Source organism: Camelus bactrianus, chromosome 24, assembly GCF_048773025.1.
Source record: "Camelus bactrianus isolate YW-2024 breed Bactrian camel chromosome 24, ASM4877302v1, whole genome shotgun sequence".
NCBI lineage: Eukaryota > Metazoa > Chordata > Mammalia > Artiodactyla > Camelidae > Camelus > Camelus bactrianus.
The window spans coordinates 22966951-22992293 of NC_133562.1; the positions used below are offsets into that span (position 1 = coordinate 22966951).

At 43.7% G+C, this 25343-nt stretch overlaps 2 pseudogenes; both read right to left on the reverse strand.

The window, feature by feature from the left end:
• LOC141574911 (connector enhancer of kinase suppressor of ras 1-like) overlaps positions 1-25343 on the reverse strand; it is a 95725-nt pseudogene that overhangs the window by 40677 nt on the left and 29705 nt on the right.
• Positions 1-25343, reverse strand: part of LOC141574913 (ubiquitin-conjugating enzyme E2 variant 1 pseudogene) — a 47917-nt pseudogene that overhangs the window by 16292 nt on the left and 6282 nt on the right.

Sequence of the window (25343 nt, forward strand, 5' to 3'; positions counted from 1 at the left end):
CAATGTTCACAGCAGCACTATTTACAATAGCCGCGACATGGAAACAGTCTAAATGTCCATCAACAGATGACTAAAGAAGATGTGGTGTATTTATACAATGGAATACTATTCAGCCATAAAAACCGACAACATAATGCCATTTGCAGCAATATGGATGTCCCTGGAGAATGTCTTTTTAAGTGAAGCAAGCCAGAAAGAGAAAGAAAAATATCATATGATATTGCTAATATATGGAATTAAAAAAAAATGAAAGAAGACAAATGAACTTAAATATAAAACAGACACATAATCATAGACATAGAAAACAAACTTGTGGTTGCCAGGGGGTGGGGCGGGTGGGAAGGGAAGACTGGGAGTTCGAGATTTGTAGATGCTCACAGGTATATATAGAGCAGATAAACAAGTTTATACTGTATAGCACCGGGAAATATATACAAGATCTTGTAATAGTTCACAGTGAAAAAGAATATGAAAATGAATGTATGTACGTTTATGCATGGCTGAAAAATTGTGCTGTACACCAGAAACTGACACATTATAAACTGGCTTTGCCTCAATACAAAATAATAATAATAAGTTACAACACAGTTCTTGGATCACTGTACTCAATTGTAATAGTCAATACAGCTCTGTAAAAACCAGTTCACAGCTTCCATGTCCAAGAAAGGAAACTCACAGGCAAGGATCATCTACTGTGTGCCACATACCACTGAGGTGCTGCACACCTGCTCAGCCTGGCTCCTTCTACGTGAATAGAGGTTGGGGTTGGGGGAAAGTAGGAGACAGGCTACAGCCTGTGGTCTTGGAACTGGTGATGCGACATGGGGAGAGCCGTGAAGCTGATGAAGAAAATGATGAAGTCTGAGTCCCAAGTGATGAGTCCTCTGTAGTAAGGAGGAGCCCCAAGCCCTCAGTTCAGGGACACAAAGGGAGAGACGCGCACGGAAGGAGAAGGTCTGGATGCATAATAAAGGTTTTATAACTGCTGCTGCCCAGTGAGTCCCAGAGGGTAACCGTGAGCACTGAGCAGGGAGAAAGGCTCCTCCAAAGAGTATCTTTAGCTCAATTTGTGGGAGGGGGCGCAGGGGGCAGTCAGGCACCAAATGAGTGCAATTACATGTGCTATCGCAATCCTCACAACAGCCCTTTGAGAGTTACTATCCCCATCTTCCACATGTAAAAACTGAGACTCAGGAAGGCTAAGTAACTTGCCCAACTTCAAACATCCAGAACACATTCCTAGGCCTGACTCCAAAGCCAGTATTCTTTCTACAACATCTCCTTGTGTCTCAGAGACTAGGGAACAGGGAAGGGTCCCCTGCTCCAGGCTGCAGACTCAGCCAAGGGGACTACAATACCATATGAAGCAAGCCCCAGGTTGGGGAAATGAGAACTCAGAGCCACTGTATCTGAATATAAAGTAAAATCAACTTAAAAAGACACTTTTTCACAACAGGCTATCACTGTATGTTTATAAGCAGAGTATTCTGCTGTGTGACAAAGCACTCATTTTCTTCCATCAACTTTTTCTTCTTCACTTGTTTCTGTAACTGAACGTTGTGTTGGAACTTCACTGTGTTAGAGTAAAGTAGAAACTTTACGGGCTTTGACCACCTTGACAGCTAAACACAGAAGACAGAAAGACCCTGAAATGTACATGTTGCTATCCACATTACAGGATTCCCTGGTAAGTGGGGGGAGGAGCATGAGGCTTAGACCTAAAGTACAAGCAGGTTCATTACTGATCCACAAATGGGCCGTGGAGCAGTCAGACAACTGCCGTCTTCCTCACTCAAGCCCACTTCCAGCGCGGGAGTAAGGAGCCCTGCACCCTGAACGCCGAGGGCAGGATTAGAGAACACTCTCCCTGAGTGCCTGTCAGTCTCAGAAAAGGTTCTTCTTTGTTGCACAACATGAAGTAAGAAAGAAGGTAGAGAGAGGCCCAAAATCTCTCTCCAGCCCCACTTTCTATCATGAGGGTTGGAACAGAAACCTGAGGACAGGGGTGACATGCATCCGCCCCAATACATGCCAGGCTTTTAGTCTTTTGGTATTTATTACGGTGTGTTTCACCGGCATCACACTAGTCGATTTTTGGTTGCTTGGTGACAGGCTTTTAAAAACATTTTTGTAGTGGTGTTTTAGTCTGTATTCAGAAAAAATATATATCACATTTTAGCAAACCATGAGGTAAAGATTTTTGAAGTATACACAATAAAGAAAAACATACCAGTGTTAGTATGGGTGATACGCACATGATGAAGAACCATACAAAGGGAGGCTGGGAAAGGATGTCACAGCCACTGTAAGAGCCAGAAGCCAGCCGGGCCGGGCGGCCTGCACAGCGCTGCGCCCGCGCCGCCCCGCACTCTGCATCTTCCTACACAGAGCTTCCCTCTGGGATGGCCGATGGGTGTTTCACTTCTCACTCACAAGACTAGCAGCGTGAGTCAGGCAGCGTTCCATGCAGCACCTAAGGTCAAAGTTCACTCACTATTCTCTTTCCTATCACCACTCACGTCCAGTCATGTTATCCAAAGCAGTTCACCAGACTTTATGAAATGAATCCAAAAACAGGATCAACAACATCAAAATGTCTCAAATATGAGCAACAGGAAAGTCTTGTTATTCAAATTCCTCACAGCTAAATCCCCTTGCAATTAAAAGCCCACAGAAATTAAAATCAAAATGCCTCATTCCCAATTTCATACAACTGTCTCAGTCTCAGCCAGAGGGCATTACTCAGATGCCGGGGGCTCTTACCCCTGCAGCTGTGTCCTAGGCTGTCCCTCCCAGGAATGGATGCATTTTCTGCATTTTCTCCAGCCTCTTCCAAGTTAATTCAAATCTCTACTCAGCTCTACTCTCCAAGAGGTCAGTAGCCACAAAAGAAGTGCAGCTCCACTACAGAAGTTACCACAAGCAAAATCATAGTCCCCAAATTAGGTGCATGGTGCAAAGCTGTTCAGCACTGCTACTGCCAGCCAGAGCGTGTGGCAGATAACCTAACGGTACCTGTGCTGGAGACAGCGAGGACCTGAGAAGGGTCAGGTCTCAATCCCACGGCAGGCCAGCCACTGCGCCAGGGCCAAGGCCACAGTCTGGAATGCTGTTCACTGAGCAGAAACTGCCCAACGGCTGTGCTTCTGCATGTTTATTATGTGTGTGTTTCTTTGTATTTTTCCGTGTTTTGTTCTGTTGGCTGAGGCTTGTGGGGCTCTCCCCATATATTTTGCCAACTTTCTCTCAGAGGGTGACATTTTAGATCTTATGGCCATCTGAGAAAAGTTAGATATTCTGGTTTGTTCATTTCCTCTTGTCTGTTATCTCATGCATGATTGTGGTCGAGAGAAAACCTCTACTCCCAAATTCCTCCAGGTTCTCTTGTGAAGTATCCTCTTCTCTAAGAAAATACGAGGAATGGAGTAAGGACCACCCTTAGCACTATGTTTTAACTTAATGACTTACAAAGCTCTATTTATTCTGATACTAGTAATTGTCATCACTCTTCCATAAGCCCTTCCTCCGTACTTAAGCAGGTTGAGTTGTAGTTAGGCAGTAGGTAACCAGAGCCAAAATTTAAAACAAACAAACAAAAAATTAAAGCACCAGGATCACAATAAGGGCCAGTGAGTCAGGATAAGCCTGTACACTGTCGTGGGAATGGAAACCAGTTCCTTTGGAAACACTGGAAAACAACGCAAAGATTCCTCAAAAAACTAGGAGTAGAACGCTAAAAGATACGGCAATTCTAATTCTGGCTGTTTATCCAAACAAAACAAAAACACTAATTTGAAAAGATGTATGCATCCCTATGTTCACTGAAACATTTTTACAACCACCAAGATACAGAAACAACCTAAATGTCCACTGATGGATGAATGAATAAAGAAAACATAATACACACACACACACATATATATATATATCCACATATATATGACATATTTATATAGGTATATATAAAACAGAATAGTATGTAGCCACCAGAGAAGGAAATCTTGCCATTTGCCACAACATCAACCTTGAGGGTACTATGTTAAGTGAAATAGGTGAGGTGAAGAAAAACAAATCTGTGTAACTTTGCTTTTATATGGAATCTAAAAAGCAAAACAAAGAGCAAAACTTGAATTTGCCAAGCACCAGCAACTATGCACACAGCACCTACGCTGTACTAGGTGTTAAGAATCATCTATAAATGACATAACCTGTACAGGAGGGAGGGCACAGGTCATATACCAATATAAGGCCATTTTATATACGGGACTCGAGCATCCATGGATTGTAGTATCCACAGGGGATCCTGGAACCAATGCCACATAAATACTGAAGGATGGCTGTATTATTTTAGGGTACATTTAGATATTCTGTTCATCATGTATTTTATTTTTTGAAAACTTGAAATTCATTTTTGAATGTATTTTTTCAAATTGGACTTTTAAAAATATTGCACTAAAATATCATTAATTTTATTTAATTAGTTTTGGCACACCCTCAAATTTTGTGTGCCACGATTCCCTCACTCTATTATGCATCTGCCTTGAATCAGAGGCTTGAAGTCAAACATCATTTCCAGGTATGGCCAGCAGAGGGGAGCAAAGGGTAGTAGAGCCAGTGCTAAGGAGAGGTAGGCATTGTCTCTCCTCAGTCTTTCTGGAGGTAAAAACCAGCTAGCAGGGAGCAGAAAGTCCAGAATGCCACAGTCAGGAGAGAAATTACACGGACAGCAACCCAGAATGAAAATTAGGCTGAGGCAGCAGTGGAAAGGTTTAGCCACAGTTCACAGCCAGGTACCTGTTGTAGAGATGTGAGCAACTAGACCTCAGACCACTCCTCCCAGCCTGTCTGCAGCCCGTGGACTCGCTCCTTAAAGTGACAGGCACCTGCTGTCCATGCTGGGAGCTGATCACACTTCCTGTCATGCAACCAGCAGTGGCTAGTGGTTCACAACCAGCCATGTTGAGGAGAGGGTGGGGTCTGGGCACCAAATGCAAACACACTCAGTGAGAGCACACACACATGTGCCAACTAAACACCGACCAAACCAACCTACACATGATGTGGCTTCGTATTTTTCTTCTGTCCTTCAGGAGGGAAACATTTCTTGTCTCGTTCAGAGGGAAACATTGCTTAGTTGCGGAAACACTGTATGACTTTGAAATTAGACAAACGTGACTCTAGGGATTGTTAGCTATGTGGCTCTCAGTTACTTAACTTTACTGAGCCTCAGTCCCTCCATCAGGAAAACTAGAAATAAGGATTCTTAACTCACAAATCTGCTGCAAAAAAATGACACAAGGTATTGAAACTGCCTGGCAAAGAGCTTAGCAACTGGGAGTTACGCTGTCAACACCACTCCCTGTTCTGTCTCCCTCTCTTTGGTCAGGGAAGACCACACATGATGACTTGCTAATTCTGAATATAAAGTCTCACTGTCTCCTAAAAGCATAACTAACATGAATTGAGAGGTTACAGTGCTGGATACCGTAATAAGTTTTCACAAGTATTATCTCATTTAATTCTCATCACAACCCTATAAGGAAGGTACTTTTATCATGATTTCTATTTTACAAATAAGGATATTGAGGCTTTACAAGTGTACCTGGCTTTCCTAGTCTTCTCAGGTAGGTAGTAAATAATGAAGAGGGATTGAGAACGAGGTAACTCGGTTCTAGAACATATACACCTGACACTACACACTCTGTTCTCGAGTACAGATATTTAATCAAATATTTAAAAATTTAAGGGAAAAATAGAACTAAGAAAGTTGATTTTGCAACATGCTTAAATGCTGGTACTAGTGACACAGGATCACCTCTTCTACTGGGTATTTAGGGTGAAAGTTCAGTGTTTAATGAAACACATGAAAACAGACCCGGTCACTGTCATTCCACTCACAGCACTTTCATAGAAGGAAAAGAACAATGGTATTTTGGAAGAAAATAAGCTGTTAGATTTAAAAGTAACTATTACATCACTAAGGAAAGCTCCTTTGGTCTTTCTAGGAACACGTTTTCTCCCCTTTGCTTCACACTAAAGGGGAAGATGGCATAAGAACCCCACTTCATTCTCAGTGGATGCCTAAAACACAATCACAGTGCTGGTTACATATACGAGTCCTGCCGAAGGCTTTTTATAAATACTGGTTTTTTGGATCTGCTGACTCAGTACCTCTGTGGGGGGGGGGGGGGGGACTGCCTGAAAAGCTCCCCAAAGCCATTCTGATACATCAGTCTTGAATACCAGGGACTGGATTCTAGAAGGGGAGGTGGTTCCCTAGCCTCTAACCTCCCTCTCCAAAAGGGAGAGGCAGAGAGTGGAGAGGATCTGGGAATTGGGGAAGGTGCAGAGACATGTCTGCCTACATTTCTTGGCTTAGAGAGACTCTGGCAGATTCTGGATGAGGGGCCAGGAAGTGCTGCCGCATGAGCCCCCACGGCTGTAAAGACAGGCAAGCAGGTCCAGACCAGCACTTCCCTTTACAAGTGGGGAGAAGGGTCTGGAGGCCACTATCTAGATGCCACTTAGGCTACAGTAGTTTTAAAATGAGAGGCCTGAAAAAGGTCCAAAGGACTAAAAAGCCCCATGCCTCTGGCCTCCACCTACCTTTTCAGACTTATCTCACTTTCTAGGAAACTCTTGCATGTCTCTGAAATTTCATAAGCTCAAATTCTATCCCTTTGACATGGAAATACGACACCATCCCGCCCAACACAGGGTCTTCCCTTTTTCTTCATTTTCCTCTCTCTCCTCCTGCCTTTTGAATCTCCTCCAAATAATTCAAAATTACCTTTTAAAATTCATTTCAAATGAGCTCTTCAAAGAAGGCTTCCTTGCCAGACCTCTCCACAATCAAACACAGGTGTCCCTCTTTTAATTACTCATCTTACCCTTTAATTTTTCTTTATACCTGTGAGTCTCGTGTTAACACATTTATTGGTGGGAATCTGTTCAATTTCTGCCTCCACCATGCAAGTCTAGGTTTTCTGAGAGAACTGAGTCTGAGTCCCTTTGTTCCCTGCTGTCCAAACCTAACCAGGTGCCTTTCTTTAAATACACACCCAAACTCTCTCTGCTGAATGAATGAAATTAAAGGAAGACTATTTCAGAGTATCCTTTTGTCCTTCATCCATGGCAGAAATTTGTATCATTCATATATTCAATTACATGTTTTGAATTCCTCCAATGTGTCAAGGCCTGTGAGAATTAAATGCTAAGATAGACTCTTTCCTCAAGGTCCTTAGAAGTTACTGGGGAATAAAACATATGTATTCAGGTACTATTACAGGAGCCTACAAAAGAAACCACACACTTTTTTGCTACCATGGTTGGATTTCAGTCCTCTGCAGTTGTCAAAGTGCCTGCTCCTGTGAGAACAGGGTAGGGGACCTCCAGGGTCAGCTGGGTTTGAAGCCTTTGCTTCCATCACGGCGGCCTTGCTTGACAGCTTCTAAACCATCTGGGCAGCAGCCTCCTCATCTGCACCCTGGTCAGTTTTCTAGTGGAGAGAGAATGCTGTCTCTACATACAATGTCTGTAGCAGGTTACTACAGGTCCCACAGCACTGAAGATGACACACAGATGGCAAGTAAGCACAAAAGGATACTGAGCATCACTAACCATGAGGGAAACGGAAATTAAACCCACCATGAGACGGCAATACACAGCTGTCAGATGCCTAAAATAAAAAATGACCTACCTAATGTATGTGTGCAGGTGGGGAAACTGAATCAGGCATAGAGTGCTGGTGAGAATGAGAAATGGTGCTGCCACTTGGGAAAACAACTTCTGACAGTGTCTTAAAAAACAAAGCACAGACACAACATCTACACCACCACCCAGCATTTGCCCAGGGAAATGAACACTTGTGTTAACACAAACACCTGCACACACACATTTGTTGCAGCTTGATTTGTAAGACCCCCAAACTCAACACTGACCCAGACATCCCTCAACAGTTGGTTCAGCAAACTGTGACACATCCCTATCATGGACCACTGCTAGGACTTACAAAGGAACCAACCATTACTACCTGCCACAATCCTGATGAATCCCTGTGCTGAGAGCAAACCCCAAACAGTTATGTACTGTATGATCCCACTGACACAACATTCTAGAAATGGCAAAATTAAAGAAATGGGGAACATATCACAGGTTTCCAGGGACTGAGAGATGGCAGAGTGGGAGGGAGGTCTGTGCGGCTGAGAAAGAGTAACATGAAGGACCCTCGAGGGGATGTTCTGTGTCTTGACTGTATCCATGTTAATATCCTAGTTATGATATTGCAGTAAAGCCTAGAGAGACGTTACCATTGGGGGCAACTGGGTGAAAGGTTATAGACCGTCTTTATTATTTCTTATAGCTGCGTTGCAATCTACACTTATCTCAACATAAAAAGATAAATTTTGAAAAGTCAAAAGATGGAGGCAAAATCATGGAAACAAGTATGTCAGTTTGTCAGTTATGGCATGAGCCTCAGAACCTTGACATCACAATGGCCAGAACCCTGCCTGCGGCAGAAGCTCAGGCTTCGTGGAGGAGTTCACAGCACTCTGCCAAGTGCTGGAGACACACTCGGTTTCTAGGACACAGAATTGAAGACGACAGGATGTTCACCTCAAGCAATGAGCTTGTAGGTGATCATTCAAGGATTAGCCATATAAGGTAATCTTTTAATACACTATTTTTTCACTGTTAACATTCCATTTCTTCCTAACATAATGTATCTGCAACTTTTTAATTGAAGTATAGTCAGCTGGTAGAGCTGTGTTAGTTTCTGGGGTACAGCATAGTAGTGCGGTCATACATACACGGACAGATACTATTTCTGAGCATCAAGGCAGACTGGTGGTCCCAGGAGGGGCTTTGTTTCCTCTAAAAGATACGAACTCCTTTTTACCTTCAGCACTGGTTTCATGAAAAGCTACTCGTGTCCATAAGATTCAGCGCTACTGAGCACCAGGCGGCAGGTTTGACGTTCTTGGTTAGGGGTGGAGCTCACTTTCTTGACTTCATGGGAAAGAATTTTCTGTAGATTTATGATAATCTTTGCTCTACGTATCAGTTTTTAAGCTCAGTTGAATTCAGGTGTTTCACCTATTACGACCGGAAGTTGTTAGAGCTCAGCTGTAGCTCAGCCAAGTAATAGCGAAGAACTTCCTCATATTTAGAAACTGTTTAATGACTCCAGTATCATTTCCTGAACTTTGAGAATGTTTTCCAAATATCTGAATATTGATTTACAATATAGTCAATTTACCACAATCCTCACTTATTTAAATTTTTGTGTTAAAATGAAACCAAACTGTAATTACTTCTCTGTAATCTTCATATAACTTTATCTATGTTAGCCCACAAATTATCCTATTTGGGTTTTCCTTGCTTTTGATTAGTTTTTTATCTTCTTGTAATACACTCGTCACTTAAGTTTCTTCCTCTTCCTTCTAGTTTACAAATCAACTCTGCTCTTTTCTCCTTTTCCCCACCTCAAAGTGTGCCATGCCTTGGCACTTTGTCCCTGATAAACTGTTTTCCATCCACATCAACCCCCTAAGCGACCTCATTTCTTTCAGTCGCTTTCTATAACTTACTAACTCCTGATTGGGAGCTGTGAAGCCCTGTTCGGGAGATTGAGGCTAATTTTTAGTGTCCACCTTGACATTTAACATAAACTCCATCAAATACTTGACCAGTGACTAGCTGTTCTGTGGTGTTTGATGTTTTGCAGGGAAAGCCCTTCTATTGCGGTGGACGCCCACGGGGACAACGCGTCACCGTATGAGGGCACCCAACATGTTGTGATGATGTTCGGCCCGGCCAAGCTCCAAACAGGCTGGAGGAAGAAGAGGCAGCTGTTCCTGTACAGGGACAAACTACTGATCTCCAACACCAAGTACGCACATACTATGCTCTCCCGATAGTCATCAAGTTGCATGTTCACTACCCCTTACTGTAAGAACACGTGGCAGGCAGGGGCTCTCTTGTCTGGGGCTTACAGACAGATGATAAATCGGGGGGAAACTACAGACCATTACTACTGCTTTTGATAAAAGGTAGGCAGGATGCCATGTAAAGATGATGGGCCCGTATGACACAGGGGTGTCCAGCAGAACCACTCCAAGTGGCAGCTGTTAAGCTAGACCCACGGGGGGAGCAGCAGCCATCATTCCCAAAGCGTCTGCACCTTGTAGGCCGGGGGAACAGCCTGGACCCTGGAAGGGAGTTCACTGAAGGCCAATGTGACAGGAGCCAACAGCATGGGGCGTATCTGGCAGGATACTGTGTTCAGGGGGTCTAGTCACAGGGGGTCCCACAGGCCACAGGAAGGGGTGGAAACACCATGCTGAAGGGCTGTAACCAGCAGTCACCACATCTGGTTTGTATTCGCAAAACTTTCTGCAAGGGGGAGGTCTCTCTCCCTCCTCTTAGAAGCCCACCAATCCAATCGCATTAGACTCTTACCTTGATGACCTCATATAACCTTAATCACACCAGAAAAGCTCTGACCCCAAATACTGCCTTACTGTGAGTGACGGCTTCAGTGGATAAAAGGAGGCGCTGGCAGGGATGGGGGAGGTGCAATTCCGTAGGTAGCTGTAACTAGCAGGCCTGAGCGCTGCCACCCTGTACAAGTTCTTATGCGTTTTAGCAAACTATCTTCATGATCATTTCCATAACAACATTTGAGTATATTCATGTCCATTATGCATATTAAGAAATTTGCATATTTTCCAGAAAGAAACAACACCTAAAAATACAGCCACCTGTAACAATGAACTTCTTTCTTCCCTGCCAGGCCTCACTTGTAGATGGAGTGTTGTGTTATGTCCTGAATCAATCTGCTAAACATAATAACCTGAGTTTACCACCAAGTGTTTCCACTTAGCCTTAAGAAGGGGGGAACTAAGCTTCCATTCTTCCTCAGCTCACCTGCAGTTCAGCTGGAAACTAAGCCATCCTTGGATTTCTCCTTCAGAAAGCAGCACACACAGAATAGCTGACTAACTGCTACCTTTGTATCTGGTCATAAGAAGTATATTTCAGTTTGTGTGTAATAATACAGGGGGCTTCACTGTTTCTTTCTTCACAAATGCTTCTCCAGTTGTGGAAAATGCTGAAACTCAGTGAGAATCCTCTTGAGATTTTTGTCACCGTTTTCCTACTACACACATTAGACACTTCTGTTCTCAAGACTTACAGCCAGATACAGCCTTCACTATCACTTCTGATATTCACTAGAATGCTCAGTAAGTTATTTTCTACAAAACTATTAGTTTAGTTTTTAGAACAGGATCTCTATGGTAAATATTAAGATACTAATACAAGTAGACGCCCATGAAGAATTGCACACGGGGACTGCACAGAGCGCACCCCATCTTTACACATCACTATCCTCAAATTTAGTTAGTAAAGAACACAGAGACAATGAAAGACACATTTTATTTAACTCTAAAGATGAAGATTACTGAAAACTTAGCAGTGAAAGGACAGAGATACTTACAGGATACTTCACGACCCCAGCTCCCAAGCATCTCAGGAAACACCTCTACCTTAGAAAAGGGGAATCTTCCTAGGACCTTGTAAGTCCCACAGCTCACTGGGGCTCACCCTCTGGTATAAAGGTTAAGGGGGAGGAGGAGGGGTACCTGTCTTGTTAATACATCGTAATAAGGGACACATGATAGAAATGGAAACTTGAGTCCTGTTCACCCTTCTCTTCCTGAGACACTTAACATGAGATTCATCGTCTAACTCCTACTGGGAAAATCTCAGAGTAGGTGACTGGATGTGAAGAAACACAGTCAGGCCCTGGAAGAATCCCCTAGACCAGAAAGCTTTCTTGTGGTACCTTTTAAATATTTCCATGCTAACATCTGACTTTTTGATACCATGTAACAAGATTTACCATCTCACTCACCAAATCAAAGAACACTGCCATCAGAAAAGCTGGTGGCTCTGCAGAAAGAGGAGGAAGGAGGTGGAGGCGGAGGTGGGTACTTTAGGGAACTATAGGTCAACACCCATGGATGCCAAGTGCTTGTCAGAATAGCCTCATGAGTTAGGCTGTCTGGGTTCCAACCCCTTTTTTGTTGCTTTTGGCAATTTACTTAGCCTTCCTGTGAGTTCCCTCACCTATAAAATGGGGCGAATAACGACTATATGGTGTGGTTGGTTGGCAATTAAGTGAAATAACATTTATAAAATATCTAGACCAGTGCTTGGCATATGGTAAGTGCTCAGGGTTACAGGAGAGTCATTTGTGAAGCCATGCTCTGGGTTTCTGGATAACTTCCTGGTTTAGGTTCAAGGGAGTGCATAATTGTGGCACCTGATGGAACTAAGGAGAGACTTACTGAAGTAAGTTTTCCCAGGTCAGTATATCTGAAAGTTTCCACACGGTACCTTGAGAGTCTATACACACAGACACCTACATGAGAAGGATAATGTGTAACATCTAGCAGGTATGTATCTATCAATCCCACCGACACATAATTTCATCTTGATGACAACTTTACAGTTATTGTCTAGAAACATAATTTTATCTGACAGTTGTGTTTCATACAAATCTTCAAATACGCAGACATAGAGTAGTGATGAAACAGAATGTAGCAAAAGACCATCTTGTATCAGAAGGTGAGTTTCCATCACATTTGCACTCATGGTGCCCGAAGCTTTGTATCTACACCTTTCAGGTGGGCTTCCTGAGAAATTATTTTCATTCCATAAATCGCACTGAAGAGTTGTAGCTTAACTACGTGAATCGGTGGAGTCATAGGAATTCCTGCACGTGAGGGGTCTCTGAGCTGACTTAACCTTGAGTACTTCTACATGTGGTTCTGAATAGCACTGCTTCTAGAGCTCTGGGCCCAAGTTCTCTTGGCATCCTGCACAGGGTGTGGAGCTATGATTAAATCAAATGCTACGCCTACGTGAACGTTACACGTGTGAATTAACCAAAAGACATGGTCATCTGATGTCAGACATCGGAAGAGAATAGGCAGAAACAGTCAGAAAGCAGTTTCCCTGGTGACAATCACCTTCTGACTCCTCAGAGGTACATGGGAAGTATGACCTTCACTTACACAGAATACGTCCTGGCCACTGGTTTGGGATTGACTAATTCATTGATTTTTAAGTTGGGTTTAGTCTGTATGCTAACAGTTTTTCAGCTTTAGCTAGAATCTAAGAGAAAATGGTATGCACAAAATCTTAAGGAAGGAAATTTAAAATAACCTATGCTTTAAAAGCTAGGAAATCTTAAACATTAAGGTCAAAAATGTATTCTAAACCTCTTTGTCTCTGTCAAAAAGATTGCATGACTATTTTTACAAATCATGTATCATGTAACTTTGTTCAGTCCCTGCAATACTTTTTGAAGCAAGACATGAATGAATAATACATTAATTAGAATAATTATAAAAATTACATATATAATAACAAATACGAGAATAAATGATTTAATGGTTCTCTGATTTCTACAATATAAACCATGGTCCATTCTCAATTCTCAGCACTCAGAAAAATGCCTATTTGCTGCCATCAAAGTACTTTCAGAGCCTTCCTCAACCAGCCTCTGCTCAACACACACTGGGCACAGGCCTGTCTAACCACTCCCTGGGCTGTGCACAGAGGGTCATAGGGATGAAGGAGCCATGCTTTGCCTGCAGCAGCAAGAACTAGCATTTCAGCATGAACACAGTGGCTCCATTACATTTAAGAAACAAACTAACAGAAGTCTTGTCTGGTTATCTTTGCAGGTATAGATGGAACTTTAAAATCAAATACGAAATCCCACTGAACAACGTGTGGACGGGCGACTGCACAAATAAAGCAGGGGAAGCCATCAATGCACCCAAGTCCTTCGTCTTGGGCTGGCCCACGGTCAACTTTGTGGCCACCTTTAAGTAAGACCTATAACTTGCTCCTGTCTATCACATGAGTTTAGAAGGAAAATATTTTAATTAGATTCTATATTCAGTCAGTGACTCACTCTCTGACCTCCCATGATGACACGTGTATGCTGTGTACCGTGCCCCTCAAAAAGGGTTTTATGTGCAACTGATGGTAAACAGGGGGAACTACTACTGGAGGACTTTCCTTTAGTTTTGATCCGTGGTTTTTCAAGTGGGCTATAGGAGCCCTGTGGGGAGTGGGACCATCACGTGTCCGTGGTGTTCCTGTAAGTGGAAGGAGGATCACGAGGTCAAGTGTCCAGGGCCCTCTCTAACAGCCTGCCCCCAAAGCCCAGAGAGCATCTCTGTTTCTAAATCCCCGCAATGTCTTTCTTGACCAAGTACTATCAAGTAGTCCAATTACATTTGAAAAATTGTCTTTACACTCCCAAGTGAATTCCTTTAAAGACAGGATTTAATTATAGAAATAAAATGAATCATCATATATTAGATGGTCCTAAATGCTGTGCACGGACTGTCTTCTTTGGTGTCTGTAGACAGGTCACCATCTTCAAACAAAGGTATGATTCCATGGAGTGCAGGTGAGTTTACCAAGACACATTCTTGGTTAGAGTGAGGATGGGGAACGTGGCCATCCTGAGTCAGCACTTCTGCATTCACCGGGGTCATGCAACTTTCACACGAGCCACCTGCAACAACCACAGCCCAAGTCTCATTCTCCTCATGCACATCGAGTGTGCATCACACGCACTCAACTCTTCTGTCTTGCCCTCCTCACCTCGTGCTACCAAAATCTCGTAAAGACAACTAAAATGTTACCAGGCTGTTAATGTATGAAATTCTAGACTGCAGCTGTTGACTTAAAGAAAATTCCCAAAATTCTTCTTTTTGGGAAGAATCATGTATTTGTATCAATCTCTACATATTTTCTTTCAATGAATTATTTCTCTAGAGATTAATGCTATTACTTAATATCATTTCCATGTTGCAAGTGAAAGGAGGCAGTTTCAATTGGGAATATACAAAGGTTTTGATAACGGAGTGTCCAACAAACATTTTTTCTACTGAGGGGGGAAATGAAAAAGCCATGTTTACATGGTATACTGGTTATAAAGGCTGCATAAACACACATAAGGCAGTAAAACTGCCTGGCACCTAGTGCCTGGCTATTTGTTGTTTTACTCTTCAGCAGACTGGCCCAAGTCATTACAAGCTGTGTTCATGCACATATGCAAGTGTGGGGAGATCAGTGGGCATTCTACTTCCCTGATGAACTGGATCTGACATGGTGATGGCGAAGGCAGGAGCAGTGCTGTTGGCAGGAAAATAAAATGTGGCAGCCCCTTTACAACAGCCACGAGAAATGAAAAGATACATCCACACAAAAGTTTATACAGAAATGTTCAGAGCAGCATTATCCATAGTAGCCAAAAAAAAAAAAAAGTAGAAACAACCTAACTGTTTACCAACTGAGAAATGGATAAACAAAAGGTGGGGTGGGGGCTGAGGATGGGGGTGGAATTGGGAGTCAGTGCTTAATGGACACAAGACTTGTTTTGCTATTGAGTGATGAAAACAGTCCGGAACGAGACCGTGGTAATGGCTGCACAACACTGTTACTGTACTGAAGGTCACGAATGGGCGATCTGCCGGTACGTGTAATTTATCACAATAAATAAAAGCCTAGTAGGAGGTAAATCCATGTGGGAATGGACATTAAAGCATTTCAGTTTTGGAGATTAAAATGCTGCAGAGACTGCAGCAGAGACAACAGGAATCTCTAATTTAGCAATAGGCAGATTGATCTTCATCAGAGGGTTATAGTCATGAAGCACTCATTTAATGAATTACAATTGGCCAGATGCTCTATGCATAAAGGAATACAATATGGTAGGGTTTCTTCATAAAAAGATGTGAATGGAACACAAGAGTTCCATTCAAACACCAATTCTTAAGTATGATGTAACTCAAATAGTACAGTTCTTTACCTGTAAATAGCACCTCCAGCTGAGGGAACACTCTGGGGTATGATTAACCCCTTTTCAGTGTCGGAACTTGAAGCTTAGAGTGGTTAAGTGACTCGCCCACGATGACACAGCTTGCATCATACAGAGCTGCACTTAGGGGTTTACATTTCAAACCAACTGCTCTCCCACTTTAAGACCTACTTCTCATCGCTGTAACACTGCTAATTAAAGAGCAGGGCCCATCACAAGCCCAGTTATGAGGAGGGTAAATGACACATGCAGCCCCATCAGTAACAACAGGACGCTGATACGTTTATCTGGAACAGTGTTTAACATGTTAGTACAAGAATTATATGTGGTTTAATTTCTTTCTCTCAATTTTTAATCTTGCAGTTCTTCACAAAGAAGGGACAAATGGCGCACCTTCCTTGAGAGGTACTTTGTCAGTACGCGTATTGCACATCTTTCATCCATGAGAAAAGAGCACAGATCCTTTCCAGGCAGGGCCCCCCCAACTCTCCTTCCTCTGCTTGGTGGGAACTGTCAGATGGCCCTCAAACCCCTGGAGCTCTGCCCCGGCCGCTCCTTTAACTGATGCGCTGTCCCTTACATGCACGTTCTGCTTCTTTTTGCTCATTCTGTTCATCTCTCCTGTTCCCCTTCTCTCCGTCCTAACGCTTGGCGCTAACACGATTCTCAATATATACACTCAATTCCCAGAAATGCAGCTTACTTACTGTCCTGAGTGATTCTCAAAGCAACTGCGCCTTCCTCCCCTTGAACCAACGAAGGTGCCGGGGGCCCTCTGATCTAGGCAAGAAAAGCTGAGGACTGGCTCTGCTGCCCAATCTTACATGACAAGGCAACCTGTTCTTTTCTGGGTCACGTCTTATTTTCCTGAAATATTTCTGCATCTTTTCTCCCAGCCCCTGATTTGATTCTGCTGAATCTATCCATACACTTTTCAAAAATAACAAAGTATACTTAAAGGATTAGCAACATACATTGACTTGAAACAAGCTAAGAGCTAATTCACTGACTCCACTTTAGATACATCGATCTCGCCAAGCAGAAGGAGCAGCCAAAAACCATTCCACTGAAAATCTTTACCGAGGACATCAACAACTGTGCCTCTGTAAGTGCTTTCAGGACCAGTAACTTAAATTCCAGGTTCCTGACTTAGTAAAATGAAAGGGGTAGAGAGACAGAAAGAGAGGACGGGAGAATGGAAGGGAGAAAGGAAGGGGGGGAGGAAGTATTTAGAAAGCACTACATGGGAACGTGGATTTCCCTGGGAAAGTGTGTCCCTGCATATATAAACAGTGGGCCCCAGGCAAGATGAAGCAAGGAGAGCCCACCACAGCGACAGCGCTTCAGCATGGGAAGAACAGTGCCTGTGAAGTGTCCATACTATGTCTCCAGGTCCTTCTAACAGCAACTACACTGGCTGGTAATGAGAGTGATTTTCACAAGCAGGTTTTTCCTATTGGAATTAAACATTGTTTTCTAACTGTACCACCACTTATATAATTGTAGTTTGGGTTGTTTCCAGTTTTTATTTTTCCTGTGATGTAATGTTTGCAAAAATAGCAAACTTCCAGAAAAGTCACAAAAATGAAAACAATACAAAAAAGATCACCCCAAATACCTTTCACCTACATAAACCTATTTAGCAACATTTTGCCTGATTTCTTGCTGTCCCCTCTACTACTCTCTGTACTTGTATGTGTCTAAGTATTTCTAAGGATCATACACACACCATGGCCCATTATCCTTAAACACTTAAGGATATTCTCTCATATACCCACCAGACAGCTCCAAGTTTCAGCAAATTTAACACTGACCACTCATGTCCCCACTGCATCATTAACTGAACCAGCTGTGATGTGCTGAGGGACAACCGTGTGGCCTCTTGCAATTCTCAGCTTTCTTTCTAGCTTAAGCTGTTATATTTTGTGACCCACAAATCCTTTCAAAGAAACACCTATTTTACTGGAATGCTGTTTACTAGCTTCGTGTTACAAAAACAAATGAAAGTCAGTTATAATTGGGGGCTGGGCTCTACATGTGCTGCACTGTGTCACTGCCTCAATGCCAGCTTTGCCTGTAGAATATAGATCATAATATTACAGTAATTATCTACTCACCTGTTTTAATTTTTTTTAATTTAGAGCAATGTTTCTCATTTTTTTTAAACAGTCTATAACAATAAAAATACGGAATACACACACAGTGAATGATGTCATCAACCTCTCACTGTCAAAGCTGAGAATCACTGTAAGTTAACTGCAAGTTCTTTTTACTTAGAAAACAAATTTTATTTTTGACACGGGTGTGTGTGTGTGTGTCCCCGTGTGTGTGTGTATGGTGTACCTCCCATCATGAGACAGCAGACTATTACAAACAGGTAAGTCATATTCTGTCCCCCTGAATTTAGAAACTGAAAGCAGCCGAGCTAGATTATCAGCCTGCACAAGAGTGTTAGTCTTGTATTCCCGTTAAAATTCTGTGCGAGTTTAAAGTGATAATGTAACGGATGCAGGCGGTAACTTTAGGGAACTAATAACACCCTCTTTATTGTGTACATTATATACCAGACAGTAAACTATGTCCATGACTCCAGATAGTCCCTACTCTATTGGACTGTTGTTTCTATATCTTTGTCCCTATACCCCGACTCCTAATTGTCACCTGAGGACTCTATCTTGCTATGATAAATCCTACATGAGCTGTTTTGCTGTAAGTTTGGCATAAGGATCACTGGCTAGAAGCCACATCCCCTTGAGGCAAGTCCTGCAGAGGAGGCGGCTAATGCCTCTTGTCCGCTGGTAAAGGAGACAAGTTGCGATAAGACCATGGATCTGGGGACGTGCGTGTACACAGCGCTTTCACCTTGTCTTGCCTTCCAGTCTCTGCTCCTTTATGTTTTGCTATGTCTGCTATCACTTGTAAAATGTTTTTGGTGAAAGACACGGCTTTATTACAGGATGAAGCTGTGCAAGGGAAAAAAAGGCGGGGTGGGGACTGATGTTCAGATGGACAGAATTGAAGGACGCACATCTGCTTACATACGATTCTCTGTAAATGGGAAAACATCCTGCTACTGAGACATGACAAGCACAGGACCTCCGACCAACACTGTTTCACACACGTTTTGCTTTATCTTCCCCTGGAGGACTCTTTACAATAATGCAGAAGCCCTTATGGTTTAACCTTGTTTCCAATGGGGTTTCCAGAATTTCTAGGCAGTCATTCTGCTGGGAGAGAGTATTCTCTGCGTCTCACTTGTGCTCTAGGTCAGAGTCCTTGTCTCCTGTCCCCCTGGCACGGGGCTGGGCGGCACCAAAGCCGCTGGGCTGACATTTCTCTCCCGTCTCCAGCCCTCTTGGGCATTTCCCTCCTTTTGCTCCCAGCTGCTGAGCTGATGCTGCCTTTCAAGCTTGTCTTGCTCAACAACAGTCTTTTCAGAGTACGTGGCTCTGGACGACATGCTTGTCTGGGCAGGGATGTTTAAAGGAAAAACTAACATTCTCTAAGGAGTCTGGAGACAGTAAAAGGGAGGACACTTGAGATTAGACTTTCCGTCCATAGTGGAGGGGCATTCCTGTGATTTTTTATGTCATGGACCACCCACAAAGGAAAGGGCTGTTTCCACTGTGGTTCCACAGAACCTCAGCCTTTATCAAAAGAGACAAAAATCTCAGATGGACTATTGGAGGCTGCAAGAAGGACCAGGAGTTAGTACTGCTATCAGGACTGTTAACTCAAAAACTGTTCCACCCCCCTGGATGAAATACCATTTCTACGGCCCAAATTCTTCCTTTTTGGAAATATAACGAATGCTAAAGAAATGTGCTCAAGTACCTACTGGGAAAGATCTGCAGTGACACACAGTTCTTTTCTGTCCCCAAGGGCTCTGAGAAAGACTACCAGCTGTGGGTGACTGCTGGCAAGAAAAAGGCCTCATACCCACTTATTGGTAAGTGTCAGGGGAAACCTAAGGTGGGCTGATTGCATAAAAAACTGTAACCCTGAAGTCTCAACGTGACAGTCAGTCTGAAGCTTAAATACCCTCAGCAACAAAACTCTCAAGCAACACTCACTCATACATTCATTCAGTGACCCCAGGAACTTGCTCTACCGGCATGGATAACATCTCTTCATTCTCCAGCTTACAGTCTGGTTGTAGACAGAAAGTGAATTTTTCTTCACTGCTTTTTTACTTGACAAACACAGCTACCTTGAAAACCTTTATTAACTTACTCATTTCCATCCTTCATTACATAGGCATGAAAACAACACAAATCAGAGTATCTTTTCCTCACACATTATTTTCCATATCCCAGTCTTCAAGTTCTCTCTTCCATTTCCTAACCACTATAAGTAGCCTCTATTTTACAAGAATCTTCTAAGATCCAGCCATGCCTACGGATCCAGTATTTAGTGAATATCTGCTCCATGCCCAAAACTTTTCTCACCATCAGAAAAAAAAAAATGACATAATCACACTCAGATGCTTCAAGTCTTCATGGCCTGAACTACCTGCACTTGGCCGTTTCTCCAGCCGACTTGACCAGCATTGCTCTTGAGCTTTTCTATAAATAGATCACACTTCTCCTAAAACAGTTACTAGAGCAAATGAGCTAACATAATGACACCTCTCCTTGGATCAGGAAGTCTGTGCAGGGTGGCCCATGAAAATAAAGGGATTAAAACAAGGGGAAGGACAGGGTTGGCAGCAGACCCTGCAATACAGTAATGGAAACCGTGACTCCTGCTACAAAACCTAGGGTGCCCCGTCTTAGCCGTCTTACAAGCAGTATCTATCTTTCTTTTTTTTAAATCCATTAAAAAATCCTACGGGGTTATTACTCTCTTTCTAGCGATCTCAAGTACACTTTCAAATGATCTGGAAACTCCAAACAACCAAGCTTTTCCTATGACATGTACATTCCTAGTCTTAGAATATATGGGGTCACCAATACACGGCTGAGGACTAAAGTCCCCTCAACTATTCGTGATTCTTTTTAATGTTGACATCTTTGTAAATGTTATTCAGCAATAAAGTGAAAAAAAGTGAATACTTAGGTATATTTAAATAAAAGGCATTAATCACATAGAATCACATATGTGACAACTTGCAGCCTGAGGACAGCTTCACACAGCACGGCTGCTCTAAGAATCCCTAAGAGCCTGTCATTCATGATGACACCTGAGCAGTCGCTCTGCGGGCATTTTTCACACGCTCCAAATTCTCAATCCTGGTCAGTTGGTTGTATTTTATTGATGTCATGGAAGCTTCCTTTGTACTAAAAGTTGCAAGTCACTATGATTTTTGTTCTGAACAGAGCACCGAACTTGCATCTGCACCACATGAAAAGCAAAGGCAAGAGCTCCCCAAGTTACATTCAACAATAAATCTGAACTCGAAGACAAGGAACATTCATTCTATTCTTTAAAAATGAAATCCACATCAATGCACAGGGGCCTTCAGGATTCCATGGAGCCAAAGATACTAAAGCACAAACGAGCAAAACAAATCACTTGGCAACTCCCAGTGATTTCCTGCGAAGTTTTCCATTCTGTAAACACTGATCTACACTTGGCTTCTGAGTTTCCAACAACCTGCAGCGTCAAGTCTAATCCTTCCCCGGCAGGGCCCCCTGAGGGGAAGGCAGCAGTGGGAGGGAACTTCAGAGACAAACCTCCCTGCTGCTGTTGAGCAGCTCTGGCTACTGAGCTGACAAAATGAATAATCTGTTGGTTGAGCTGACATGCGTGAGAAGACAGAACGTAGCAATTCCTCACACACACAGCCCCATTTTGTAAAGAACGCCAAGCACCAATTGTTATTAAGGCATTATTTGGCCCTTATGAGTCTAAGTGGGGTCAAGCAGTTAAAAGGAGGGATCTAAGGCCAGTAACTTGCCTAAGACGTACAGATCTAGTGTGCCTGTCAAGGCAGAAACTTGGAGGCCAGCAGCACCCTCAGAGGGGCACACGGGACGTCAACACTGTGTGACGCACTGACACAGCTACACATTCCAAGCCAAGCACCGCGTCTGAGAACAGCTTTCTCTTTCCTTCTCAAACTCTTTTGCTTGGGCACCTGGCTTTTGCAGGGGGTCCTTCAGGTCAGCCCACTTCATGCTCATTAGGAGGCACAGACTTCTTTGCCCAGAGCCCCTAGGAGAATGGCAGCCACATCAGTGTGGTGCCCATGCTCATGGTAAGGTGGGTCTGATCACACCCATCACCAGCAGCCTGAATCCATATTTACTTTATCTCCACACAGGCCACGAACACCCATTTGGCATTAAAACCAGCCACCTTCCAGCTACTGCACTCCTGCCACAGGGACCAGAGGACTCCGCCTCTCCTTCTGCCCTCCTGGAGGCCATCCTCTCGGAAAAGAGGTCCCCAGACATCCAAGGCCAGTTCGTCCTTAAGCCCAGGCACCCAGCCAGGAGCCAGCAGGAGGGAGGTGAGCCCCTTCCCTCCCTCAGGTGTCTTCTCTTGGCTCACATTTCTGCTCCTGAAACCAAACTCATGCAGAGCTGCTTCTCCATGTGGGGGTGCAGGGACAGTACGGGGGGGGCACCCAGTATCCACCCAAGCTCAAGCTCAGAGAAACCCTAAATGTCTGAAACCAAGACCCAACTCATGTCTAGGAAGGTTCAGTTTTTGATTGTTTTCATTCCTCCAGGCCGACTGCCCTTCTCTGTGTCCCAGGATCTCTTCCTACATAAAATTGTGTGTGTCCATTACTGTGTGTCTTAATAAAACACGAGCTTCTTCCAGCCTGGGAACACACCGTACTTGTCCCAGTGTTTGGTCCAGCATCTCAGACCCTCACAGGAGGTGGTCAGATGACTGTAGGACTTAGACACAGCTGCAATGGAAGAGTTCCAATGGTGCAAAGTTATGGACTTGAATTGGATTCTATTATGGCCTTAGGCTGAAGTGGCCTTGAGGATTCTAGGGTCAGGCAGCTTGTGTCACGAAAGGCAGATCCTTTGGATGGGAGGAGGCTGACCGTCGTTGGCTACTCAGAAAGCCAAACAGAAAATCTCAGAGTGGGAGGAAACCTCTTACGAAAGTAGGTGATTACCACACTCTGCTTGTTAGGGAATATCAAACTTTTTAGCGTTTACAGTGACATCTGACACTAGAATCCGCGGACAATACTTGTCAGGAACCTTGTATAACTACAGCTTAAGTGACCCCCACGACGCAGGGCAGAGGCAGGAGAGAGCGCTGTCCGGGAAGTGCTGTCACGAGGAGAGTCACCCCGGAGTCTGATCAAGCCTCTCGGCTTCACTAGCAGTTTGCAGGGCCTGGGGAAGGAGGACACATGAACACCACAAGAAGCCAAGTAGCCAATGTCAGCATGTGGGAAATTCTATACAACAAGGGACTCAGTTTCTCTCTCCTCTAGCCATGACAAGAAACGTGCTATAACAGGGAAATAGTGGGAGTAAGATTAAATGAATTAAACTATTACTACTAATAATCTCTTCTTCATTCCATTCACTTCACGATACAGCCAACAGAAGTTATCTCAGCAGCTGGGCCTTTTGGCGGCGCCCCCGCCCTCACCAGGACAACCAGCGCCCACCTCTGTCATCTGCAAAGCCAGGAAAGCTCTTTGGAGCTCCTCTGGGGGACGTGTGCAAGGACGACAAGCTGCCCGCCCCAGTTCTGGTGGGTCTCCTTTTGATCTTCTGTAGCCCTCCTGACAAGGGCAGCGCTCACAGGTCATTGTGTTCTCATCCAAACCCATCCCCAAGTGGAGAAGTCTTTAGACAGCCCCTGCCTTTGGCTGAGAAGGTTTTCTCATATTACGTCAGAGAATAAAATCTGATTTCAATACCGCAGAGTCAGAAAGCACATACAGCAGGGAAAACTGCTCTTGTCCATTCCACTGGTTTCAGCAAAGACCCACATCCACTTGCTCAGACCCATTACTACGGGCTCTGCGGGTATGAAACGCTGCGAGTCCCCCTCACCCTCATCATCCCTCTTCGTCTCCTTCCTTGAGCTGCACACTAGTTTCACGTCTCCTCCATCTGAGTCTAGTCAATCTTACAGCTCAGCTCTCACATAGACTTGATTTGTTACCCAACGGTTTAAGTATAAAAAGACTCATTCTTTGGCAAATATGAATTGTTCAGTCCTGACAGAATGTGTCAAATGAAAGTCACACAGTCTGGCTTGTGATCTGTTCAATTCGTATACCGAAATGTCAGCATTAACATTTATTCACCATCCACTATTTCTCAGAGCACTATACTAGATGTCAGAAATTTTATTCTAGACATGAAGAAATGCATCATACTAGGTACATGTTACCCCCTACCCGAGTCCTTGCATCTTTCACAGCAAATTTAGAGTAGCTGTGATGATCATCATCCCCAAAAAGGAAGAATTAAAAGGCCTTAGTAAAGTATGTGCTGTGCCCAAGGTCAGATAAACAGCATAACAGATTCCAGATTCCTTGGATTCCCTGACTCCAGAACCTCTCACCTGTCTGTGCTGCAGGCCACACAGCAAAAGGACAGGAAAGACAGATGAGCAGGGGATGCACCCAGAGGTAAGGAGAGGGGTTTCAGCCCGATTTAAAAGAGGCGAGAAATACAAGAAGCAGAATTGGGGTACATGGTCACCGAAAGAGGGATAAACACACAGAAAATGAATGAGGCAAAGATGTCCATACTTCAGCAAGAGCATCTGTATCAGGGAAGAGTGAGACAGGACTGGGAAGGAGAGGGTGACTCTACAAAGGCCTCAAAGCAGAGATGTCTGACTTCACAGTGTACATTCACTGAAAAGGAAAATCTGATTAAACAAAGTGTTTAAAATGTTTCAGCGTATGAATGTTAAATGGATTGCTGGGTAGAAAATACATGTAGAGACACTGAAAAAAATTCTAAATTGGCTTTAGTCCCTCCAGCTCCAGCACTGGGCCCTCACACACCCCCAGTCTCTCCAATAGAGGAGAAGCGTGTGCTCTGGGCTGGGAGATATGAAATGCCATATATTTTTTCCTTCCTCTAGGAGATGCTTTCCATTATCAATCAGAAAGGGCCGCTCACAAAGCGCATCTTCCTCAAAAATGCCAGTAAAACATCATGCAGGGCCCTGAAACAGAGGCTGGATTCCGGGGACACAGTGAACATGGAGGATGAGTCCATCCTGGTGCTGGCATCCGTCTTAAAGGTAGGGAAACGTCTAGCATTGTCCACACACACAGTGACTCCGAAACTCTAGGAGGCGTCCTTCATCATGACTGCCCAAGAGCAACAGGCGTCCTAGATGAAGGATCTGAGAAACTGGAAACACTTCACAAAGTCAAAATTTAAGGAAACTACTCTGGGTGTTAGAAGTCCCATGTTAGGTATACTTTCCTGTTTCATCACAACCCTCTCCCCATCTTCACTCCTCAACAATCCATGCAAATACA